The 27,017-nt window shown below is 26.2% G+C and overlaps 1 protein-coding gene across 3 annotated transcripts in view; it reads left to right on the top strand.

Moving 5' to 3' along the window:
* The first annotated feature begins 43 nt into the window (after positions 1-43).
* LOC111612729 overlaps positions 44-27,017 on the top strand; it is a 47,457-nt gene continuing 20,483 nt past the window's right edge. The window contains exons 1-2 of one of the 3 annotated variants that reach the window (XR_002754665.1): positions 225-274; positions 19,792-19,824. The gene's annotated coding sequence lies outside the window, so the exon portion shown is untranslated. Of the gene's footprint in view, positions 275-15,108; positions 15,326-19,791; positions 19,825-27,017 lie in introns of those variants that run through there. The other 2 variants (XR_002754666.1, XR_002754664.1) reach the window with 2 other exon arrangements.

The following is a 27,017-nucleotide window of genomic DNA, read 5'->3' as shown; positions in this document are numbered from 1 at the left end:
CATTTATTCTTAGAAAAATATCTGCTTAATTTTTTACTACGTTATCGGATGACGTGACGATTTACGCATCGAAAACAATTTCTGATTGGTCGTTTTCTCGGTTTTATATCGAGCATCCTGAAAATGTGACACGGTTCCTGCTATTGGATGACACCATAAATGATGTCATCTCGCCTCAGCTATAAAGGAAGAACAAGTTTCACCCTAAACCTTTTAACCGTCAACAAGAGTTGAAGGGATTCCAGAACAGGTTGCGAAAAATTATTTTATTCAAGTAAGTTCATTTCTATTATGTAACATTAAAATTTCAATTTATATATTTACAAACGATAGATTATAATTATTTCATCTTTAAATTATAATCATAATCAAAATGTTTCATGAATAAATTATGAAAGTCTGATGAATTGTTTATGCGTTTACGTTAATTTTCCTCTTGTTTTCGGTCATTTATTTTATAAACATCGCAAGGTCATAATGAATTATAATTATTATTTATCGTAGAAATTTCTTTACACTCAGTTTTCATTTTTATTAATAAAATATTTAAAGAAAATTTAATATAGGAAGAATGAATGTAAACTATATTTAAGCTGACGTTAAACGATCTTTTATTGCTCTGTTTATTATATTTCGACTTAAACAAATTGTTTCGTAACGTTAAACGTGATAAATTTATTCCAAAAAATTATAATGTTTATTTATACGTAAAAAAGAAGAAGAAAAATATACTTTTTGTAGCATAAATTCTGTAGAGTATTATATCAACAGGTGTTGGAATTTCTGTGGTTCTGTTTTCTCTCGAAATGTCTTATTGGAGAGCATTATAGGAATGCACTTTTCGTTAAAAGAAATTTCCTCCAACTTTCTTCTAAACGATTCTTAACAGAAGATTGACGCACGGCTTGCATTTCTATCTTTTACTTTTTAACTCCTTTAAACAATTTCGATACGTTCGTGTAAACAAGAGATTTAATTTCACGCCGTATTTATTTGTTTTCGTTTCTTTATTTCCGAGTCCACTTGTGGATTTTTTTTTATTTTTTTGCAAACAGGTAAAACAAAATTATCGAAACAATTATTAAGAGAATTTTCCAAAACATTGGCATCTGGATATGAAATACCAAGACAAAGAAGTAAGAAGTTTTCCTGTATGTATATATATTTTTTCCCTTTTTCTAATTTACTAAATCTCTTGGCTATTCAATGCTCGTGTTAAGTTTCTTTTCCATTGTGAGAAGTGCTTCTTTCGAATAATCGCTCGCTGCTCTTGATAAGCCTCGGTTAAACATAAACGATGATTAAACAGCGCTGAAGGGCTCTCCGTTGTCAGCAGCAATCGCCCCGTGTGATCTCCCCAGGCAATATTGTCGAATTGCAAACCTCTTTTGAAACATCGATAGAAGAAAAATGCAAATACTCCAAAGAAAATTCGATTTTAAAAATTTGAAGGATATTTTTAAGTTGTGTAAAAATTTTTGTCCATTTATAATTATTCGCTTATATTGTCGTCAATTGAACGTACTTGAATAAACGTTTGACAATTTCCGGCTTATAATCATTTTCTTTCTTTCGTCAATTTTCAATATATATTTTGCAATTTTTGAATTTTTATAAATGACAATCGATCAATTTGGTCATAAAAAAATAACATTTTTCTTCTAATTAAATTATTTATGACTTAAATAAGATATTTAAATAGATTTTCTTTGTAGTTTGGAGATATGATATGCATACCGTCAAATTCAGCTGACATATTTGACGTTGTTGAAAAAATTTGAATTTGGATATAATGCATGAAGCCATTTTAGCGAACAGATTACTTTAGACATTTTGATTTTGTTTATTTTTATAATACGTTATGCAATGTGAGAATATATCACTTAATATCCAAAAAATATACATATTTTATTAACAGGCTGTCGGTAATCAATTAATTTGTTATTCCTCGGTTATTTTTTTCATATTTTATTTATAAATTTAATGAAAATCGAGCGGAATATTTCACACGCGTTTTAAAGGTTGAAGTAAGATTTTTAATGGAAATTTTATAGATGTTATCTTTGTATTACTAAGAAAAAATTTGATTTATCAAAGTTCCGAATGAGTGAAGAATTCCGATTAAATAAGTATCAAAAAGTCTAAAAATAGATATTAAGGATATAAGGTCAGGGGAAAAGAACTTTTATATAAAGATAAAAATCTCAATACCGACCCACTTTATATTATCTAAATTAATTTAAATTTGAACAAAATTATACTATAAAAGTAAAAAGAACGTTTACTAAGAAATTTATATCCTTTGTGTAATTTTATCAATTTTTGTATTTTTTTTAAGAAGCTAAACAGTAGATGAAAATTAGTTAAGTAACCGAATTCAAGTTTTAATCAGATAAGAAAAAAAATGTGAAATGTATTTTGTCTATTCTTCATTCGATTCTTTTTCTCCGTTTCCTTCACGTAACTTATCTAATGATTGACGAGTATCTTCTTATGTGGATCGATGTTTGTACTAATGTTTTTACTTTCGAAATTTTATGAGCTTTGTCGATAGTTATTATCATAATTATAACTTAATTTTGCTAAAATCTGTTATTCTTGTGTTTATTGTTTATGAATACTTATAAGTCTAATTCGCCCTGTAATGAATTAAAAATTTAACAATCAACTTAACATATTAAACACACACACACACATATACATATGACATAAGAAGATATTCTTAGTTTGAATATTAAATGTAAAATAAAAATAAAAGAAATTCTGTTTTTAAATAAATTCATTTTTATTTCATTTAAAATTTAACAGATTCATTCAAACACTGAAATCATTAGAATTATCTAAGACAAATATTGCCATTTTAGATTATAATTTAATTACTGTAATTAAAAATTAAATTATTAAATAAATAAATTAATTAATATAATCAAAAATATACAAAATACAAATGAAATTAAATTGCTTATTTTTCTTGAAGAAAAAGAAAAAAAAAAATCTAAAATTTTCTATTTTTAAATTTTATTATAAACTACTTAATTAAAAGTTTAAGCACATTATTAATTAATAGCATTTAGTTACTAGAAACATTTAACCTTTTTAATACAAAATTGGAAAGTGTAAGAATGCAATAAAAATTTATTTTAATTTAATATTACTTTCACTTTTGTCATATTAGAACATTAAGTGGAGATAAAAAAGGATGATTTTTATTTTCTCCACTTGAGATAGATTCAGGGAAAAATCAGATAATAAATACTCTTATGAAGTGTCTCTTTTTATCTTTATATAAAAAGACGGGATAACAATACCTGGATGGTTAACACATCAGATTACTTACATTATTATACTGATAATTGCTTATGAAATGTGTGAAGACCGGATCGCATTTAAATTGATTCATTTTAAATTATTAAATAAGAATCAAAATTGGAGAATTTCCGGTCCGTAACATTCTATAAATTGGCCTTAATTTGAGTAAACCTAAATTTTCTATATAATATTCCTAGAAATCAGTTTAATTGATAAGCAAATCACATGCATAAAATTCATAAAAGATAGAATTTTAGCGTAATAATAATATAATATATGCAATAGCGATTAATTTTTAAAATTATAATTTTATTGAATAATTTAAGTGAAATTATGGTTACGACACCAATCATTTATATTATTTTACACGCTGATACATTTATTTGAGGATATTTCTATTTTATATTTGACTTTTTCCGTCCCGTGGAACTGAGAGGGCCTTTTTAATCATATCCATTGTGGATTCGGCCAGGTTCACAATGGGAAGACATGGTGGCAACAGATGGGAACCGAAATATCCCGGACTTTCTGGGGTTGCTCGCTCGGATTCGATTTTGGGTTCCCCAGAGCGGTAAGCTGAAATCCGAGTCGCCTTCACGGTGACGCGTTATCCTATGGGAAAAAAGGGCAATTGTCTGGGGCTCTCACTAATAGAGATACCAAACTAATCTTTTATAAACTGACTACTGTAATAATAATATCGAAATTTAAATTTAGGCATATCTGAGATACTAGATTGCTGGTTTGGCACAAGCGAACGGTGCATAAAGTTCACGTTAAAAAACGAACGAGGATACTGGATATGGGAGATTCCCTCGAAATTCCCCTGAACAAAAATGTTTGAAGTCAACACCGTACAGGAGGTCCTCTAATTCAAATTTGCCTGAAGTTCCACGAAGCTATAATGAGCCATTGCGCTTCCACCATCCTATTTAAGGATATATTAGGATTTTAATTTTGTCCAAAAATATCAGATTTTAGTTCCTTCCTTTGCTATATATAAAGAACCTAAACCAATCCAACTTCTTTTATAAGTTTTTTATAGGATTATTAATAGCTTGTTATATAGAAGATTGTAGGCGTATAATATTTCTTCTTAAATAGGAGAAAAATAAATTTTATTGGCTTATATATACAGTATATAAATATTTTAATTCAAAACGTTTAAGAAATTTAATGTCTGAATTATATAGCCTATTTGACACTATAGTTTAATTATAGCTTCAAGACAAAAATTCTCATTGTATAGGAGGATATTTATAATTTTATATTATATATGATATAGGACATAATCCTAGTCTTATATGGTCTATCATGTATGATATAGGACTAATTATATAATAAGTTTTTTGCAATAATATCCGAGACAGAGACTTTACTATTTATGTTCTAAGTGTTTTCAGATCAATTTACATATAAAAATTTTTATTTTATCGATTATAATTATTTCATTTTCACTTTATCTTTCCATTAATTTGATTAATTGAAATTTATAAAATAAGTTATAAAGAATATTAAAGAAAAAAGCTGAATAGCAATGTCAGATATGAGTACTTGTAACAAAAAAAAAAAAAAAAGAAAACAATTATATTCGATTTTAAAAATGAATGCTACAAATATTTAACAGTCAAATATTTAGCAGTCGACTGAATGAAATACATTAAATTTATAAATATTTCATGTAACACGTTAATAATTTTTACGATTTATGTTCAATAGAATAGTCTAATTTTAGCCTTTATAACAGATTAATATCTGACTTTTTATCAATTTTCGGAATAAAAAAAAATGTACAATATGTTTTCATTCAGGAAACTCTAATACAAATCCATTTGAGAATTCGGTCTATTGAGAAAGTTCAATGCATTACTAGCACTATAGAAAACAGTTTTAAATTGTAAATGATTTAAAGCAAATAACGTATTGAAACCTGTTCAATTTTTTTTATCAAAAACTTACAGAAACTGGCGAAATCAATTCTTTAGATGAATATTCCCATGGTCTTCTTTTAACCAGAAGTTATTTCAATTTTCGATTCGATATCTCACGATGTTGGCAAATCTAGTCATATTTTATGAATTATTCTCTACCTAATCGTGTTTAATTACTTGATCTATCTAATAATTTAAAACGTAATTTGTTTATTAAATTCTAAATAAATGTATCAGCCGAATAGAGAATTTATATTATCTAATTTTTCAATAATACAGAATTAAAAACTAATTTTAGAAAGCAAATGTAACAAGATTACATTCTATATTTAGGTCTTTGTAATAATAATTTTGTGCAAAATGTGATATTTAAAGAATTAAGGAATCCTATTTATATTTTAATTTCTTTCCAGGTTTATAATGAAGATTTCAGTTATTTAATATTCTCTGATTGATCTCATTTTCTAAACTTCGGTTTGATTTGCGTAATTTCGTTGAGTGGGATACGTAATCTTATTTTAAAATGCAATATTCTAGAAGATATAATAAATGTATTTGAACAATAAACAATTAAATAATTTAATTAAATTTTTGTTAAGAAAAATAACATTAAATAAAACTAACGTTAATAATTGAAAAAGTAGAAGTTATTAAACTTTAATTATTCAACTTTAAAATACATTAGCATAAATAAAAGAAATACACAATAATATGACTAGATTTATGTGAAAAGACACTCTCTTTGCCAAGTTAGAATAAATTTAAATGGGAGCTGTAGCATTTTATGTGCGAATCTGGTCTTGATCTTCAGAAACTAAGGTTAAATTGGGACCTGGCCAGTCCCAAATATGGGTCTAAACCTCTTCGACAGGCAAAAATGTATGAATAAAAAAAAATCAAAAAATCTTCAGCTTATATCGCTTTCACATTGGGTTTTCTTTTTAATGAAATGAAATTGTTAATGAATGAATTGTTAATGAAATGAAGTTGACACTCTCTTACAAGATCCGATGATCATTATAAAATTCAATAATTGACATAAATAATTACGATTTAAAATTAATAGATTTATTAAATTTTAAAAAACATTAATAATTTAATTTTAAAATTTAATTTTTAACCGAAATTTTGTGTGTTTGACCGTCTTCTGACGTAGTAAACATTAGATATTCCGTATAAAAATAAATAAGCATTTTATTTAAGGCTGTTTTATACAATTTTTAAAATCCTTCTCATTAATAATTGAAATTTATATACAGTATAGATAAATTATTTTTGAATAAAACATTTCTATAAGTGGTAATTAGATGAACTAAATCACATGAACTTGAGAGATGATTAAGTAAATTTATTCTAATAAAGGTTTTACAAGTCAAAATTGATCTTAATAGTTGTTTTGAAGACAATAAGTTTTAATATTATCAATCAATCTTTTAATTTTATTCAAGATTATAATTATTTGATAACGACATTCCTGATTTTTCTATATAATTCTAATGCACTTTTTTGTATTATAAAGAGATATTATCATGCTTTAGTTACCTTGCATAAAATTTTATAATCATAATAAGCAGTAACGAGACACTTTCAAAACTTAAGGTATTTTTTAAAATCGTCAAGAGATAAAATTACATTTATTATACTGAATATTTTTTAATGAAAACTTAACTAAGTTTTGGTTATTTAATTTTCATAAGTGAAAACTAAAGTTTTTACCAGTTCATATATTAATACGATTATTGATGAATCATACATCAATGAAGAAAAAATAGCAATTTAATTTATTAGATTGAACGTAAATTTTGCCTGAAGTCGTATTAATCGCTTTCCTCTAAGTAATTTTATTAAAATACATTACTGACCCTTCGTTTTATATAAGGAAAATATCAAAAACATACTTAAAATTAAAACGTTGTGCAGATTTTCTATACGTTTCTTCATTCTACACGATTATTCGCGTGAAATTATAATATTATTTTAAAATGTAGATAAAAGAGAAATAATTTCTATTTTTTTTTAATAGGCCTATAATTACTAATAAAAATAAGATTTTTCTTCTTTAAAAGCAGTAATATTTATATATATGATGGATNTCGACAGGCAAAAATGTATGAATAAAAAAAAATCAAAAAATCTTCAGCTTATATCGCTTTCACATTGGGTTTTCTTTTTAATGAAATGAAATTGTTAATGAATGAATTGTTAATGAAATGAAGTTGACACTCTCTTACAAGATCCGATGATCATTATAAAATTCAATAATTGACATAAATAATTACGATTTAAAATTAATAGATTTATTAAATTTTAAAAAACATTAATAATTTAATTTTAAAATTTAATTTTTAACCGAAATTTTGTGTGTTTGACCGTCTTCTGACGTAGTAAACATTAGATATTCCGTATAAAAATAAATAAGCATTTTATTTAAGGCTGTTTTATACAATTTTTAAAATCCTTCTCATTAATAATTGAAATTTATATACAGTATAGATAAATTATTTTTGAATAAAACATTTCTATAAGTGGTAATTAGATGAACTAAATCACATGAACTTGAGAGATGATTAAGTAAATTTATTCTAATAAAGGTTTTACAAGTCAAAATTGATCTTAATAGTTGTTTTGAAGACAATAAGTTTTAATATTATCAATCAATCTTTTAATTTTATTCAAGATTATAATTATTTGATAACGACATTCCTGATTTTTCTATATAATTCTAATGCACTTTTTTGTATTATAAAGAGATATTATCATGCTTTAGTTACCTTGCATAAAATTTTATAATCATAATAAGCAGTAACGAGACACTTTCAAAACTTAAGGTATTTTTTAAAATCGTCAAGAGATAAAATTACATTTATTATACTGAATATTTTTTAATGAAAACTTAACTAAGTTTTGGTTATTTAATTTTCATAAGTGAAAACTAAAGTTTTTACCAGTTCATATATTAATACGATTATTGATGAATCATACATCAATGAAGAAAAAATAGCAATTTAATTTATTAGATTGAACGTAAATTTTGCCTGAAGTCGTATTAATCGCTTTCCTCTAAGTAATTTTATTAAAATACATTACTGACCCTTCGTTTTATATAAGGAAAATATCAAAAACATACTTAAAATTAAAACGTTGTGCAGATTTTCTATACGTTTCTTCATTCTACACGATTATTCGCGTGAAATTATAATATTATTTTAAAATGTAGATAAAAGAGAAATAATTTCTATTTTTTTTTAATAGGCCTATAATTACTAATAAAAATAAGATTTTTCTTCTTTAAAAGCAGTAATATTTATATATATGATGGATGAATAAATTACTGTAAATTTTAATAACATAGTTATAATCAATTATAATTATTATATATCACCTTGTCTTTAAACAATATAATAATTAAGATAAAATATAAGTTAACTAAATTAAAAATTTCTAAATAAAATTAAGGAACTATCTTTTGCTAAATCTTTAATAAAATAAATTAAGATTAAAAGATTACATTTCTAATTCATTCGAATTAAAATAATATTCTAAATTAATTATAAAAGAAATGAATTTGTAGATAATCTGAAACACTTAACAGATTGGTTATAAATTATAAACATCTTCATTTAATTTAAAAAAAAATTAATTGGAGCAACGTTTAAAACTAACTCATAAAGGAAATTTTAGTAAAAACTATTAAATTCATTCATCAATAATTCAGTGTCACGTTTCGAATTTTCTTGTTACAGCGGGAAATTAATTTATACTGATTCATTTAAAGTTAAGCACCGTTTTCGCGTAATTATTAAATGATATACAAAAATGAAACGAATATTCATTTTGTAGTAAATTAAGCCAAGCGGCATTAACCTAGTAGCAACGTGTGTGTGTCTGTCTGTGTGTCTTCTACATTCTAATCGACATTAGAAGACGTGCATTGCTAGAAAACAGGAATATATTAAATAATTTACTGTTGAAAAAGATATAATTTTGTTTCATTTAAACAATTTTTATTGTAGTTTAAGTTTAGCTTAAAATAGTCTTTCTGCGATAAATTTAGAATCTCAAAAGATACGTTGTGTATGGAAAAAAAAGAGGTTTTTAACAACAGTAGCCGTAAGAAATTCACCTACTCATACAACCAAGACGAAGGTCTACTTTACGGCTAATTTACTTCTAGGAAAGCTAATGGGAAACGACTTGTCTGCTCCCAGTTGTCCATCTGTAAAAACATTAAAGAAATTGCCTTCAACGATTTCGGCCCATTTATTAGTATTTTAGATGACTATGAGTAGAGCGCGATTGTTTCCATTACCTGCAAAAATTCGACTTAAAAACAATTCCCTTTCTTTAAATATTTTTAAGATAATTAAATGTAAACAAATTTTAAAAATTTATACTATTGAAATTACAAACGAATGACTTTCCTTCTCTAAAAAATTAAATATTTATTATAGCGTGTAAAAGCAATATGGATAGATGAATTTATTACATCGTTAAATAAAGTATTTTATTTTAACTTTAAAAGTTTGAAAGAAGAATAAATCTTCAAACTCTCTTCATTTATTAGATGCGGACTTAAATTGCTTTTCTCTTCTAATCTTACATAGAGATTTGCTTAAATTAAATTTTATCCATTAAATTTCATTAAATATTGACGTAAAAACAGAATTTCTATAAGAGCATATATGCATCGTTACGCATTAATTTTTTAGGAATTATATACTTAATATGATTTAAATTAGTTTAAAAATCTTTAAACATTTAGAACTTAATAAGAATTTATTGGTAGAAGCAATATAGCATGGTATATTAGGAAAGAATGCAATAAAATACAGTACTTATTTCTGTTTTACAAGCTGTCGATTTTTTTTATTTTTAGAACTAATTTGTATGTTATTCATTTTGGAATTCGGATGAAGGAGCACATACAAAAGTAAAACACAAAATCATCTGTATCTAAATAAAATGAATCGAATTATTGTGATATAAAATTTCATTAATTGCAACTGTTAAGTTTTAAAAAATAATAAAGTTCTTTACTGAAAGAAATTAATAATTACTAAAAAATTAATTATTAACTAATTTAAATTACTAAAAAAATAATAAGTTGTTGATACAATGATTCAATTTATTGTCACAATGGATTACACGCATAGAAAGAAATTTCAGGTAGATTATATATAAAGAAGGAACCTACGTCAATTTTTGGATATTTACTAATGGACATGATTAACATCAGTGAGGAATATTCATGAAAAGCCAGAGTGTTCCTTTCACATATTATTCGAACTGCAACAGAATATATTTTATCATGTACAGTACTCGTTAGAAAGACACAAAATGCAAAACGGGAATGTAACTTATGTATAAATATACACTATGAAAGAGGGGGGAAATATATATAGTTTATTATTTTAAAAGATTTTGAAAGCATAAAATAAAAACCGTGCAAATTATATTTAATTAAATGTTTTGTTTAACTATATCATTACGCAAAAATAAATTAATACTATGTAAAAATGCATACCTATTATACTATGTAAAAATGCATACATGTATTTAATAAGTCATATGAAGTCCAATTAATTCAGAGTTATAAAAAAATATTGTATTAACAATTATTTCAGAATGATTTGCTTCAATTGATGAAGTAAAAAAATAAAAATTTCTATCCATGTATCTAGAATATAATAGCAATCATATTTTATTCAATAAAATATTGTATTTAAGTTTATATTAGAAATAAATTTCAATGAACAGTTTTTATTCTAATTTTTCACCGAAAGTTCATCTATTTTGCTGTTCTCATAATATACAGTATTTAGAGTGTAGATATAAACATTACACCAGGCGACATCTCGCTGCTACGTAATAACTAAATGTACTAGAATACAGGTAATTGGTAGTAGACTATTCGCTATTTATCTCGGACATTATTGAAGATTACGACTTTAAAGTTTGTCCGATTAAAATATTCAAAAGGGGAAGCTGGCTGGGCACAGCAAAAATAAATAAACGGTACCGAAACCGTGAGGCTTTTCTGCAAGCCTCACACTGTTTCAAACAGTGTGAGGCTTGCAGAAACCGACCGGTTTCAGATTATTTGACGGTATTTTAACCGGACTAATATATTTTTGCATTACGATTTTTGCAAATTAAACTGTCTTTCTTTCATAAAAACCGAGATAAGATTTACCTTCAAGCTAAAAGTGGTTTGAAGAGTCAATGGCAGTGATTTTCAACCGGTGTGCCATGAGAAGATCATAGGTATGCGGCGAAAATTTCTGAAGGTTATTAAATAAATTATTTTCGAAAGAAGACCAAAGAACAATAAGTGTACTGTACATGTCAAAATTAAAACCTCTTTAAATTGATTATACGAGTTTTTCATTGTTATAATAAATAAACGTATACGTAATTTGTAAAAAGTATATATTCATAAGCAAAATTATATGTGCATAACACTGGATTATTTCATTTAAAATGAAATTTTCTTTAAATAAAAAATGTATCTATAGGTCTAATTGTCCATATTTAGTTCAAATTATTTTAACTTAGAAATAACGGGACTTTGAGCAGGTTTCTAAAGGCAATTATCATGCCACTTTTAAATGCAAATTAAGACTTAATGTTAATTGCTTTTCTTATGTAAATAAAAATTATTAATTTAAATAACCATTGCTGTAGCCTGCTTCTATTTTAAGGAACAACGATACTGTTTTATTTAATTTACAAAAAATTAGACAAAAATAATTAGGTTAATAAATAAACTTCCGCGGAAAATCACGTGATTTAAAGTTATTTGTAAACAAATAACTTTAAATCACGTGATTTTTTCCGCGGAAATTTATCGATTCAAATGTGCCGTAAGATTAAAAACAGTTGAAAAACACTGGTCAATGGTGTTCAAATCAACACACAGCTCATTACCGATTACCTATATTCCACTGCAATTGCATTTAGTTATTAAGATGCAGAGGAGAGATATGGCCTGGCGCAATGTTTGTCTATATCCTGTATATTAATATAATCATCATAATTGTAATAAATAGTTTTAAAATTTATCATTATTAATTACAGCAAATTCAATTCCGAAATAAATTTCAGGCGTAAAAATTACAAATTTTTCCAAAGTTAAAAAGAAAAGCTTAAATTGTATTTAGAAATATAGAAGTATATTTCAAAATAAATGTTATATTTCGGATTATAAGTGATTTTTTTTTAAAGAGAGTTGATATAATCCGGATTTTCCAGTCTAAATAAACTTCTACTTTCCTCTTTTGATTAGTTCTGTTGTCATCTTTCATATCACGATAAGTCTAAATAAAATTTTCAATAATCTAAAATATAATCTGACAAATTTTGTAAAGAATTTCATTTTAATTAAAATAACATTTAAAAAAACTATTTTGTATAAGTACTGTACTGTACATTTAATATCCTATTATATATGTTATTTTATATGAAATATTATAGCAAATTAAAGTAAAATCATCAATAAATTTCTATTTGTAGTCATTTTTAATTAAATAAAAAGAATTATTTCTTATTTTTTAAAGTTATTCGTTTCGGTTTAGCTTTTTTTTTTACAATATAAATAACATTTTAAATATGCAATATAAATTATTATTTTTCTTTCTAACAAAAGCTAATTTGCATTTTTCTTTGTTTTTGAATGGTGAAATGGGAACATTATAAAATCATCAAAAACGCAATTATCTTCTAAATAATCTGATATTTGTTATTTTATTATTGTATACGATTCATTATAATAATAAACTATTCAGGATTTTTAGCAAAATTTAAACTGAAATGTAATTTTAATTTATAGATAAATTGATGATTTATTTGGAATTTTTTAAAATAAATTATGAGGAGGATTACTTCTCCCCTCTATAAAATTACTGGTATGTTATATTGAATTAAAAGCTTCCACAGAATGATACCTTAGAGATGCTTATCTTTAACAATCCATGATTATCTTACACTATTCAAACATGAGCCAAGTTCAATATTTGATTTTAGGTAATGTGGATATTCATTGGTCTGTTAGAATTTCTATGTTTTTATTGACATTTTCTATTTATAGACTCGAATCTACTTGAATTAATGTCATTGACTTAGATTTGGTTAAATATCTTGACCATTTATTGATATTATTTCAAAGAAATCAAATTTCGATGTAAATAATGTAGAAATCGAATACAGTACCGAGAAAAATTGACCAACCAATGAATATTTCGAAATAAATAGATAAAATTTTAAAAAAGGAGAATATAATTGAGTTTAAGGGAGACTGAAAATAGGGTTCGTTTCATATTCAAAACAGTTAGTTGAGAAAATTAATTATTCATTTGAATCAATCTATCGTATTCTGTACTTTCTCAATTAATCGTGCACAATGTGTATTGAATCTCGAGTGTAAACTGTTTCATTATTTTTCATTCTCTGTTGAGTTTAACTAACTTAAGTTACTATTTGCAAAGCAGTCGAGAGGGGATCTGGGGATTTTTCCCCGGATCCAGAGAAAACGTAGGGACACGTAGTTATTCCTATCCCTGTAAAATTACATGTTATTTTTACTAACAGGAAAAACTCTTAAAGATTGTTTTTATTAATAAACAAACATTCTACGTATTTCATTTGTTCAAAAAACAAAAGGTTAACGGGGCCCATTAAGAGGTAGCCTAAAAGGGACCTTGCTCTAACTCCGGGTCCATATAAGCTCTCGGCGGTCTTGATTATTTCTAATTTCCGTTAGTAGTTAATGATTTTGAAACTTTAGAAATCGCAATGAACAGTCTTTATTTTATACAGAGCAAGATTTTCAAATAAGGTAGACAAACTGCAGCTTAGAGCCTGGTGTTATGAGTATGTAGCTTAGGGTCTCGCATTTTTATATGCGTCATTATTTGGTGAAGTGAAAGGGCCTGTTATATCTTACAGATTAGAGCCATACAAGTCTAAATCCAGTTCTAATTTCATACTATTATATTTAGCACAGTTTGTGAAATTTGAATTTTAATTAAATCTTGAAAAAAATGACAAAATTTCATTCATGCTGTTTATTTTGCTAAATGTTTCTAAATTTTGTATAATGCAACAAATTTTGAATTGTAGGTGAATTCATAATTCATTTACTTGTAAAGTAATAAATTACTGCCATCACTTAAACTTTATATCAATCAATAGCTAAATTATATGTATGAGAAAGCTCATTTTTACAATAAAATACAATAAAATTCTATTATTTATACTTAAATAAGAAATATTTTATATAGTTTAAATATATTGAATACATTTGATTGTATTTTTGATATTATCGATTTATCGATACTACTTCAAATGCAAAATACATTTAATTTAAACAAATAAAAACACCAAGATTGAATTATTCGTTTGTGAAGTGTTAACTTCAATTAGATAGAAATTTTAAATGACTTTTAAAGAATATTTAATAGTTAATGAAAAATTACAATCGAACTGAAAAATTTATTTAATTTAAATTGTAAATAAATTATATGGTCTTTTCATTTTTTTAAGTAAATGTAAACATGTTTTTAGTATATAGACATAATTCATAAAGTGATTTAATAATTTAAAATTTCATAATATAAAAAGCATATAAACAATAATGTTACTGTATTAGGAATATGTATTGTGAGCAGGAAAAAAATATTTGTTTTCTCTAAGAAAAAAAATTTACGATCAATCATTAATAAATAATTTTAAACTAATAAAGTAAAAGTTTTATTGCCTATTCTTTGCTCTATTGAAAAATAAATTTACAGACAAGATGCGGATCGATTCTGTTCGATTATTGAAACTAGAATCGAACAGCATCAATTCAACTTTCGTTAAGTTCAATGGATCTTCTTTTCTCGTATATTCTCTTTTTACTGTCACATTATTTACGCTTTACGGAACAAATCTTTTATCAAATTGTAGTAGAGTCTCAATCATCTCGTCCCTTGTCCATCAATTCCAATGTATGGTTCAACTTAGTTTACAGTGATATAATAGATTTCCAAGGATATATCATATGTGTCACCTAACCGATAAAATTTTCTTGCGTTCTAGAACATAGTGTAAGCTATATTTAAATTTTTTGTTACATTATAAGGATAGAAATATTTAATCTGTTCGGCTGATTTCTTTCATCGAGAATACTTTGAAAAAATTATAATATTAAAATAAAAAAATTTAGTTTTGTAAGTGAATTAAGAAAATAAAGAACTCAGTTAAAACTATATGTATGCAGTAGGATAGAAAACGTATAGAACTCTTGAAAAGAAGTTTTCAAGCAAGCAATACATTATATGATTTCATTTATTTTTAATGTGAATATTTATAATAATACTTGCAGTATAACAAACATCTCGAAGCCCGATATGTCTACCTCTAAGTAGCAAATTACTTAATATTAAATGATTAAATTAGCGGAGTTATGCCCGATTACATAGGCGATCGTTTGGTGATGTTTCAATACTTGCAATATTCAATTGTTATAACTTTTAAGTAATGAATTATTTCAAAAATTGTATGTGTCTATATACTATATATATCTCGGCGGCTAAATAACGCAGGAAATATAATCTAATTTGATTTCCAATTTTAGTAATTTCCGGTTTTATTTTAATAATTATTTTGGGTAAAAAATGTAGTTACTTTAATTACAATAAATAAGAAGATAGTAAATGCAAAATTGTCTCGTCCCACATCACCAACCGTTCCGATTGTACAGGCCGAATTCATAATGGGCATGACAAAAAAAGTCTCTGTCCACAGGACGAAAAGAGTCAAAAGAATAAAAGAAAGTAAAAAGATAAAAAAAAAAAAAACAGCGAACTGAGTATAAATGATAAAAGTATAAAGTCAAAATAAGGTTAAAGTGTAATTAGGTAAACCTGATGGCGGCACTTCCGGTCGCCATCTTGTTTGTAAACGCAACATCCACAAGCAAGATGGCGACCAACGCAACTACTAACTACACCGGCTTTTAAAGAAAAAAAATTTCTACTCACAATTAACATATTTAAAATTTTTTTTTTCAATTACTTCGGTATAGAACATGGTTCTGTTAATACTTTCGCAATGTCATCCTTTCCCACCATAGAAACTTTTTCCTCATTCTTAACACACACGTTTACATCCTTCCTCTTACGATTTTCGGATTTATTACTTACTTTCAGAGCTGAAGATACAATTTCTGACTTTTTCTAAACTGAAACACGTCCCGCTCCTGGATAAACCTTACTCATATGATAAACAAACAGGTCGAAAAGTTCTGGTTTTTTTACTTTTGCTCACGTCAGTCTCGTCGATTTCGACAATCCTCCCCAGGTCCACCAATTTTCATTGGGTTCAAATAATACTATGAAACCATCATAACGTGTCGTATGAAATTCGCCCAGTCAACAGCTGTTCGACTACTCACGCCCAAGCCAAACAGTTCACATACATTCTATGCAAATTAGATGGCAAATAAACGAAAAAATAGTTTCCCAAGAATAATTACCAAATTTACGTTTAAAAGTTACTTCAAATGAACTGTTTATCTTGCATTTATAACATCTAAAAGAAACAGAATCACGATCCTTTCGATAAATTAATTTAAGACCACCATAACAATTCGAACAATCCGCAACTCTACAGGTTGCAAACCAAACTTTATAGTAAGAAATTCTCGTGTTAACATCAATTATCAATTTCAGGAAAATCCGATTCTAAATAATGTAAAAAAATCCTTTAAAGCCCACTTTTGCCATGAAGACTGTTGGACTATAACTTTTTCTGCCATTACAACAATAAAAAGGAAAAAATCAAATATTAACTGAAAAATTATTACAAAAACAAGAAAGAAATCTTTGAAACAAAATAATAAAATAACAATAAACAAGTATATAAAATGTTAAGAAATTAATTTAAAAACCAACGGTGTTAGAAATGATGGAAATTATTAATAGACAGCGAGACCTAGATTAAAATACAAAAAAGACTTGCTGTCGAGATTCCGAAAGTGCCGCCATCAGGTTTACCTATTTTTACCTAAATTTTCTATACTGTACTTTATTCATACTGTACTTTATTCATACTTAGATCCTTACAGCTTGGTAATGTGTGTATTTTTCAAAGACGAATGTGCAAATGTACAGCTCTAAAATAACCGAAGGGAATCAATTTAAGACAATTTAGCACAATTTTCAAATAATCTCTGACTGTAAAGGATAAAGACAATATTGCGAAAATTGATACAAAAAAGTGAAGTTTATTTTGTTTCAACATGTTCAAAACGACATCCTTCAACGGCAATACAAAGATATAGACGTGGATCGAGGGGTCCCTGGGAGCCATAGAGAACTGAAGGAGGACAAGGGATAAAACAAATGAAGTGGAGTGGCACGAATAACCGAAAGAAACGCATGCACAATTCAACTTTTTTGATACGCAGTAGTTACAACAAAATCAGTTAGTGGTCAATACTCAGTCTAAGAATTTGCATTATTTAAAAGACAAGCGTTCATATGGACTAATATTAATTCTAACAGGAAGAAACATCAGTAAATTACTTAATTATGAATTCATTTTTTATGGACTCCAAGACAAATTCAATATTACCTGAAATTGAGAGCCTCATTCTCACAAAAATGCGAATAAAAATGTATGTGCAAGTTAGTAATTACAGATAATTGAAGATAAGAACAGGTAAAAGCTTTTTCTACTACCCTTCAGTTCAGTCCTGGTCGTATAGCGGTTGTGTGCATCAATTGTGCATAGAAGTCAAATGTGTTTGGAAAAGAAATAATTCCAATTTGGATTTCGGATCCTTTGGTGCACAACCTAACAATGTTAGACTTGAAATCCAGAAAAGTTTAATACAGCTTCAATTGACACAATGGCACAAGCGAAATTCTTTTAACATAACCGAGATTATTGAGTAAAGTCTGGTGTATCAAAGAGATTTCCCAAATTAAGAAAACAGCTGAAGTATTTTTCGTTGTTTTTTCGTCCACATAATTCACTAAATATGAATTTAGTAAAGTCGTTTCCTTAATCCTTAATGCTTCCAAATTGGACAATGACAGCCGAAAATTTTGGTTGTCACTGTCAAATATGGAACTATATGTAAGGTAACTTGCATAAGAACATCAAACTCAAGGTTCACATTAAGAATGTAGAAATAAAATATATAAAATTTATTTATAAACCTTCTTATCACTAATGTGCTTATTTTATTGTTTGATCAGTTATTATTTACTGTTTAAACTTCATTACTCTCCTTATCTCATATCTTTTGAATTTATTTTATTGAATATTTATTTTTAATAATTTAATATTTTTTTGAGTTGTGTTTATTTACTTAATTTTTAATATTACTTTTACTTTTTCTAAATTACTCTTGTATAACATATATAATAAACATACATACATAAGTAAACAACAATCAAAGTTTTATGCTTCTAACACAATAAAGTGTTATAAATTAAGACACTTTATTGTGTTAGAAGCATAAACAAATTGTACAGCACGGTTTCATATCATCAAAAAACAATCAAAGTGTTTATTTATTTTTTTCCAATTTCATCTGTATACGTCTAACTTTGATAGGCATTGACAATAATATGTATTTTAGGAAATATAAGTTTTATTGATTCAATATGTTTACGAAAAACATCCCATTATATTCTGTTACAATATTGTTAAGCCATGAAACTTAAGAAAAGCTGGTACCAAACCTGTTGTAGTTGCGCCAATGGCAAGTCATCAAGCCACCAAATGGGCAAAACTCATTTGGTGTCGCGTATGTCACGTATATCGTGGATCATGCTCTGCCCAGTAGTACCCATTGTGATGGTTATAGACTTCATTCCGGGAAAACAACGCCTCATCAATCCATAAAATATTCTAAATATGTGGTTCGTTATGTTGTAAATTTAACATCATGTTGCACTATTAAATCGCGATGTGGCATTCCCTGCGTGTTATGCTAGTTGCAGATAGCAGTGGGATAGTGGCTGTCATGAAGACGTAATATCCTGTGCATTTGTATTTGCTGCAATTCACAGCCTAACCTAATCAATTCTAGAAAAATATCTTTTGCCTCTGGATAGATGTTTAAGTGCACATCCTGTAAATTATTTTTGATTCTTATAAAATATAAGAAAAATGTTGATGTTCTAGGAAAAATTGAATCAGCATCATTAGCGAAGATTGAAGAAGTTCTAAAAACTATTTGAACCATAAATTTTGTTTTTTCATTCTATAAAATAAGTCAATGAACTGTAAATATTTAAATTTTAGTAATAAACATTTTATTCTTTTTTTCTTATTAAACTTAAAATTTATTTATAATATTAATATTAAATGACAAATTTATCATTTTGATGCTCTAATTTAAAAATACTTCAATTTAAGCGACAAAATCAATTACATTTATTTTTAAAAATGTTTTACATTCAAGTTAATATTTAAAGTTTTTAATAATTGGTAAATTTTTATTATTTTTAAAGATAGTGATATTTATTTCTAAATTTTAACTTTTATATTATTATAGACTATTGGAAAACTTCAATTATTGAGAAAAAAAGTAGGCAAATTATTTAAAATATGTTTAATTTGAATTTATAAAATTTGATTTTTAATTGTATAATTAATGAATTTTATATTAAATTTTAAATTTGATAAAATTAAGAATTTATAACTTAATGTATAGAAAAATTTTAAATAATTAACTTTCTAATATTTCTAGTAAAACAGCAATATCTTACTTCAGTGTAGAAATACTCTATTGTGAAAAACTTTTCTAGTCGTGCTTTTAAATTATAATAAAATTAAATATTTATATTAAGATAAATCAGTCTTTTAAATAAATCGAAAATTTATTGATTTTATAAATTATTTACCGGAGATGAAGTCATTATTATTTACTCATTATACATTTAATAGACATATATTTCTAATTAATAGTACTTACTTATGATGTTTGTAAAATATCGATTTAAAAATGTTAACTTTTTCGTAAATAATTTATTTAATTTTATTTGTTGAATGTTTTTGCTTTATGTTAAAAAAAAGCTATTAATTCAGCAATTACATTCTAACTTTTAAACTAGTGATAAAGGAGTGAACATTAATAACTTAGAATTATTCAAGATAAAGACAGAAAAACCATTAATTGTAATTGCAGCTGATATCTTCTTCGTCCGATAAATAAATTAATGAATTTAATATTTAAAAATAAAATTTAATTTTTTACAATCGATTTTTTTAAATACTTAAGTTACCATTTAAAATTAGTTTTAATACAATTATATCAAGGTTATAAAGAAAGAGGAGAAACTAGATTAAATTCTAAGTCGAAATGTGACTAAGAAAAGATCATAGAATATGTAAGAAAATTTTAGGATAAATAAAAGAGAATTTTTTCGTATAGTTTCTTAGCAGTTGTAACCTTAAAATACTAAATATCTCACTCGAGACGTTGTATTTTTTACTTTAAGTTATTAATAAGTAACAAATATTTAAAAAATATAGCTGTAAATGATTAAATTACATGCATAACTCTGTCTATAAACAAATAAAATAGTTAATTGAAATTATANTTTTCTTTTCCGGCCAATAATTATTTGCTAATATTAAATATTGCGGACAATCACAGAAGTCTTATCCAGTTTAATTTTTAGACTGTTTTATGGAATTGGAAAGCTTGCAAACTCACGATTTAAAATTTCACAAAAGCTTCCTATTTGTCAAAAACGGGACAAATGCCAAATTTACGAGGAACATCAGAACGCAATAATCTAAAATAGACGTCTTGTTATCTTAATACAGTATAGATGTATGGAGAAATTCTATAAAATAAACTTTTCCGTACTATATTTCCATGGAAATAAGAACATTTTTCACATGAAAATTACTTGTTTTCGCGATTGTAGAACACGTTCTGCTTCGCTTATAAGAGTATACTCTTATGCTAGGCTTGTAAAGACCACCGCACTGTTGTGTCAATGAAAGTTAAATGTATGGTAATGTGATTTCGATGCAAAAGTAATACTCAATATCTTCAAAAATACCACCAGGTTTTGTTTGCTTTTATCCTCTGTAAGTAGTGACTATAATTTGCATGTTACTTAACGTTCGAAAAGAATGAAATATAATATTAATATGATTCCAATTCAGTAATTCGTTCGTTAATATTCGGCAGGAGCATGTACTGTACATATAAAGACAATTTTATTTTCGAAATTATTCCATCTGTTCTGCTTTTCATTTTCCGTATGGCATGTAACTTCCTACTTGAGTAAACCAATTGAAGACTTCTATAAATGATGATTCTATTGATATACGGATTATATATTTATTAATGTAAGCCAACGTTTCTCAATCTGCGATCCGCCATGATGGGACAGGTGATTGCAGGCAGACTTAAATTAATAAGGATTAAAACTTTGTTCAATGATGATTCACTTTTAATAGTTTACTACCAATTTAATTATGTTTCCCATATGTATTCAAACTATTCCAAATGTTGGTAATACTCACATAGGTTTAAAAAATTATGCTTACATAACTTAGTGATCTTCAGAATTTTTTCAGAATTTTACTAGTCCTTGGGCTTAATCAGGTTCAGAAATGTTAATATAAGCAATTAAAAATAGCGTTTCTATTAACAAATACAGGTGGTCTAAAAGTCAGTTAACCAAGATATAAGATTAAGAATTTAGTTTATTAAAAATGTTTAAATATTAGTTCTCTATTCAAATTAATCCCTTCAGTGAAAAATTGTTGATCAGAAATTCAAACAAAACTCGATATTTAAATCCTGAAAATGGAAAAACATCAAAGTTTTAAAGCCTATTTTAATAAATCTAGCTTTTAAAATAAAAGGAAGAGCTCTAATTTCTGGAGGCTACAATATATAATAGCTTATGCCTTGATACGAAAAGATAGGGGAAAATCCTTTTCAGAAATATCTTTTATTTTAATTTTAAAGATTTTTTTTTATTTGCTTTAATACTAAACAAAATATTTAAATAACTTATAAGAGAAAATACAAATATTTATATTTTAAAAATCTGTAAAATCTCAAGAATTAAAATATTTCCAAATTAAGTATACGCGAAAAATAATTACCTTATAAAAACGTCTAATTTAATTGCCACATGTACTTAATAAATGATTAAAAAATAAATGTTCATTTGTTTATAACAAGTTTAGAAAAGCAAACTTTGCAAGAAACACTAATTAGAAGTTTTTCAAACGAAGTTCTTTATAAAAATAATTATATTGGAGTTGATAATTGGAGACTGATTGTATTCGACTTTTCTCTTATAATTAAATTAAAATGAAATGAAACTGCGAGTTTATAAAATAGAATAAATCTCGTTTCGAAATATAATCGATGATTTGCTATTTAAATTAATTAGCATCTTCCAATAACTGAATAATTGATTTCAAATTATTTTGAAAACATTTCATGATATTCTATACAAAAAAAAAAGAAATAAAAGCAAATTTATTTATAAACTCGATTTAAACGAATGCTTGAACGTAATAAAGCTTAAATTAGCTTCGAAAGATTTATTTTCATTTAATTTTTTTTTAATAATTAAGGCTAATATAAGCTTAGAAATTTTTTTACTCTTTTAAAGTATAAATTACAATTCATATTTTATCAAAATTATATTTTTATAACAAATTAATGTTTAAATAAACATTTTTAATAGGTTTCTTATAGTAAATATTCTATAAATAGAAGAAATTCTTAATTTAGAATAGATACTAAACAAATAATTCTTAATTAAATTAATTTTGACGCTTTTAATTTAAAGAATTTAATTAAAATCGTCAGAATTAACACAATATAAAATTTAAAAATAATTTAAAATAAGCTTGTTATTAACATTATTAAATTTAGTTAGTATATATAATGCTATGTAAAACATCCTAAAATAAAAATTTTTAAATCTCGATTTGATTTAAAAATTCTTATATTATATTAAAATATATTTTAATTTATAAATTAAATTAAGAAAACCTCGTAAGTTATATCTACTCAAATTTTAAATAGAAATTTATTCATTTAATTTTTAATAATAATATACTTATCGTTAGGCTAGAAATAGATAATGAAAATGATACTCGTAGTTTCAGGTTTCCTTATCATTTATTATGCCGTACATTTTTTTTGTTACATGGATTAAAAAAACGCTTATTTTTCTCGTATCTATCAATAACTTTAATGGTGCTACTGATAATTGTAATACTCCATATTCCATTCTCTATTAATGAGCAAAAACTTCTCCGTGGGAGCATATGTTTGAGGAAAATGTAACAAAACATACGTTCAACGATGTGAACAACGTTTATCTTGCACCATATTTCATAGTATTTTCTACATCATCTAAAAATAGTCTGGATTTTCATAGTACTGTTGAATTATTTTTAATTTGTCAAACTGAATTGTTCATAAATTCATATATCCACAGCATCTCAAAAATTAAATATATTTTTCATCGCTTCATCATTTTACTTGTAGACATTTTCTAATTTCTCGATTTTCTGTTTATTTTTTTAACCAATAAATTTTCTTTTCCGGCCAATAATTATTTGCTAATATTAAATATTGCGGACAATCACAGAAGTCTTATCCAGTTTAATTTTTAGACTGTTTTATGGAATTGGAAAGCTTGCAAACTCACGATTTAAAATTTCACAAAAGCTTCCTATTTGTCAAAAACGGGACAAATGCCAAATTTACGAGGAACATCAGAACGCAATAATCTAAAGTAGACGTCTTGTTATCTTAATACAGTATAGATGTATGGAGAAATTCTATAAAATAAACTTTTCCGTACTATATTTCCATGGAAATAAGAGCATTTTTCACATGAAAATTACTTGTTTTCGCGATTGTAGAACACGTTCTGCTTCGCTATAAGAGTATACTCTTATGCTAGGCTTGTAAAGACCACTGCACTGTTGTGTCAATGAGAGTTAAATGTATGATAATTTGATTTCGATGCAAAAGTAATACTCAATATCTTCAAAAATACCACCAGGTTTTGTTTGTTTTTATCCTCTGTAAGTATTGACTATAATTTGCATGTTACTTAACGTTCGAAAAAAATGAAATATGATTCCAATTCAGTAATTCGTTCGTTAATATTCGGCAGGAGCATGTACTGTACATATAAAGACAATTTTATTTTCGAAATTATTCCATCTGTTCTGCTTTTCATTTTCNGTATTGACTATAATTTGCATGTTACTTAACGTTCGAAAAAAATGAAATATGATTCCAATTCAGTAATTCGTTCGTTAATATTCGGCAGGAGCATGTACTGTACATATAAAGACAATTTTATTTTCGAAATTATTCCATCTGTTCTGCTTTTCATTTTCGTATGGCATGTAACTTCCTACTTGAGTAAACTAATTGAAGACTTTTATAAGTGATGATTCTATTGATATACGTAGACTTAACAGGAATATCTCTTTTTTCGTTTCGAACTATGCTGCTTTGTGCACTTATGCAGAACTAATTAAGCTAAACAATTCTAAAACTACCATGTTTAGTTTCTTTAATTACTTTATTTATGTCACAAAATAGCTGTAGTGTGCTAAATATATTATACAAATGTATAATTTGTTAAGACTTATATAGCTCATCTTACCATTGATCAATTCCCTACTTGCACAAGCACTTACCTGATAAACAAAACAATTAGTGTCTAAAATGAATTGGACATTGAAAGCTACTCTGCTTCAAAATAGATGGCAAAAGCTTTTCCTATTTTATTATTTTGCTTAGATTTGTTGAAAACCAAAACTTCATTGCCGATTGGATTTTCGGCCATTTTAATTGGTTAATTTGTTGAAGCTTTTATCATTTCATAGATTAAAGGACTAATTTCATAACTGTTTATATCGAAATATTCGTTACTAATAAAGATGCTTTTATGATTGAGAATAAGAAAGTTCTTTTTTTCCTACAATGGGATCTGTTAGCGATATGTCTATGACTAGAAGGGCGTCAGTTCAGGCGATTTTATGGTTTTATTATGCAGAGAGAACGATAAAATCTTTAACACAGTATGAATTGAGGATATTAAAGGACTTTATTGTACAAGTTGTTCACGTTAACGGTGTTAAATGGTGTTATGTGAAAACACTAAACAGTTACTTCCAAGGGTGCAACGGGTGTTTTATACTAATAGTCGTTACTGTTTAATATACTTTTTGTACCAGCTTCGTGCCAGATTATCACTGCATAGGCCTATATAATTTTTCGTACAGAAACTCCATTATAAATTGTCTTTAAAACTTATGCGTACCTTCGTACAGATTTTACGATTTTAGTAAGTTAATTGAAAACTATGTAATAATTATTTTAAGCCTGATTGTAAATGCATTATACCCGATTGTTTATCAGGTAAGATGACACCTAGGCTAAGATATATAAAAGCGAATATTGGCATACTACTTTTTTGCTATCTGTATGCAGTTATCAGCGCCGTAACTAGCCTTTTATGCGCCCGGTGCGAACTTCTGTAACTACGCCCCAAAACTATAACCCAAAACTTGGTACAGGTCATTTCTGCGCTCCCAGGGTCTGCGCCCTGTGCCAGGACATCGATGGCACCGCCTAGTTACGGCACTGGCAGTTATATAAGGTGCATTATGCATCATCATTTGCATTATGAACATGTCTTTTTGAGAATTACAATCAGTTTAATTTGTTACTTAGAACGCCATCGACAACTCACAATATCCATAAAATTTTGCTGGAAAAATTATAAATCTAACTCGAACTTTTGAATATTTTTATCTTTGTCAATTTTAAAGTTATCACTATATAGAATATTCCTTACAAATAGTCCCGTTACGAGCCTTAGAGACACACACTTGATGTTGTGTCACTGTAGTATAGTCATTGTCAGACGTTGTGTCATTATAGTATAGTACAGTCAATAATCATTGTGTATAACGCTGTCGTTTCTTTGTAATCAACTGTACGGCTGAACTGATAGTTTTTTATGATATAGTAAAAATTTCTAGGGCAGTTAATTTAAGAATGTACAGTACTGTACTTAGAGTATCTTCTCTGGAACGCTAGAATTCCTATTCCAGGACTCTATAACAAGCGATAATATCCTTTCTATTGTTTTTTTTTTATTGTTTTCACTTAAACAATTATAATTTTCTATAAATTATTGGAAGAATTGATTAGCAAATCAACCCAAATCTTTCCTGTAGTTGATGACCAACTTATTGGACGAAAGCTGCTGCTTCCATAATATTCTGATCACTCGTTAAGATATGAAATAGACCCCTATTTACGACTAATATACATTTTAAAAGTTATCTGTACAAAATTTCATATTTTATGCACCTATTTTTTGTTGGATATTTCTATATTGTATTAAATATCAGTTAAAACTGGAATTCTAGGAACATAATCTCAATTTGTGACTCAGTTTTTAAAATACAGGATGGTTTCCGGTGTCTCGTTTAATGATCATTTTCCGGAACTAATTAGTCGTAAGAGCGAAAATCGACCGAAAATATAATGTTTATTATATTTAATAACAACATATGCAACAACAATAATAAAAAATAGCCCACAAACAACAAATAAAGTGAATTATTTCAAGCTTAATCGTATGATAAAATAATTTATTATAAATGAAAACATTTGTGTATTTGAGTTTATTTGATTTTTATGCATTTCAGTAAACTTATATATTTTTAAATTTTATATTCATTAAAATATTTATA

This window comes from Centruroides sculpturatus, unplaced genomic scaffold (assembly GCF_000671375.1).
Source record: "Centruroides sculpturatus isolate CEXI.00-Female unplaced genomic scaffold, Cexi_2.0 scaffold1835, whole genome shotgun sequence".
Lineage (NCBI taxonomy): Eukaryota > Metazoa > Arthropoda > Arachnida > Scorpiones > Buthidae > Centruroides > Centruroides sculpturatus.
Note: the sequence above shows the minus strand (reverse complement) of the source record. Positions and strands in the feature narration are given on the sequence as shown.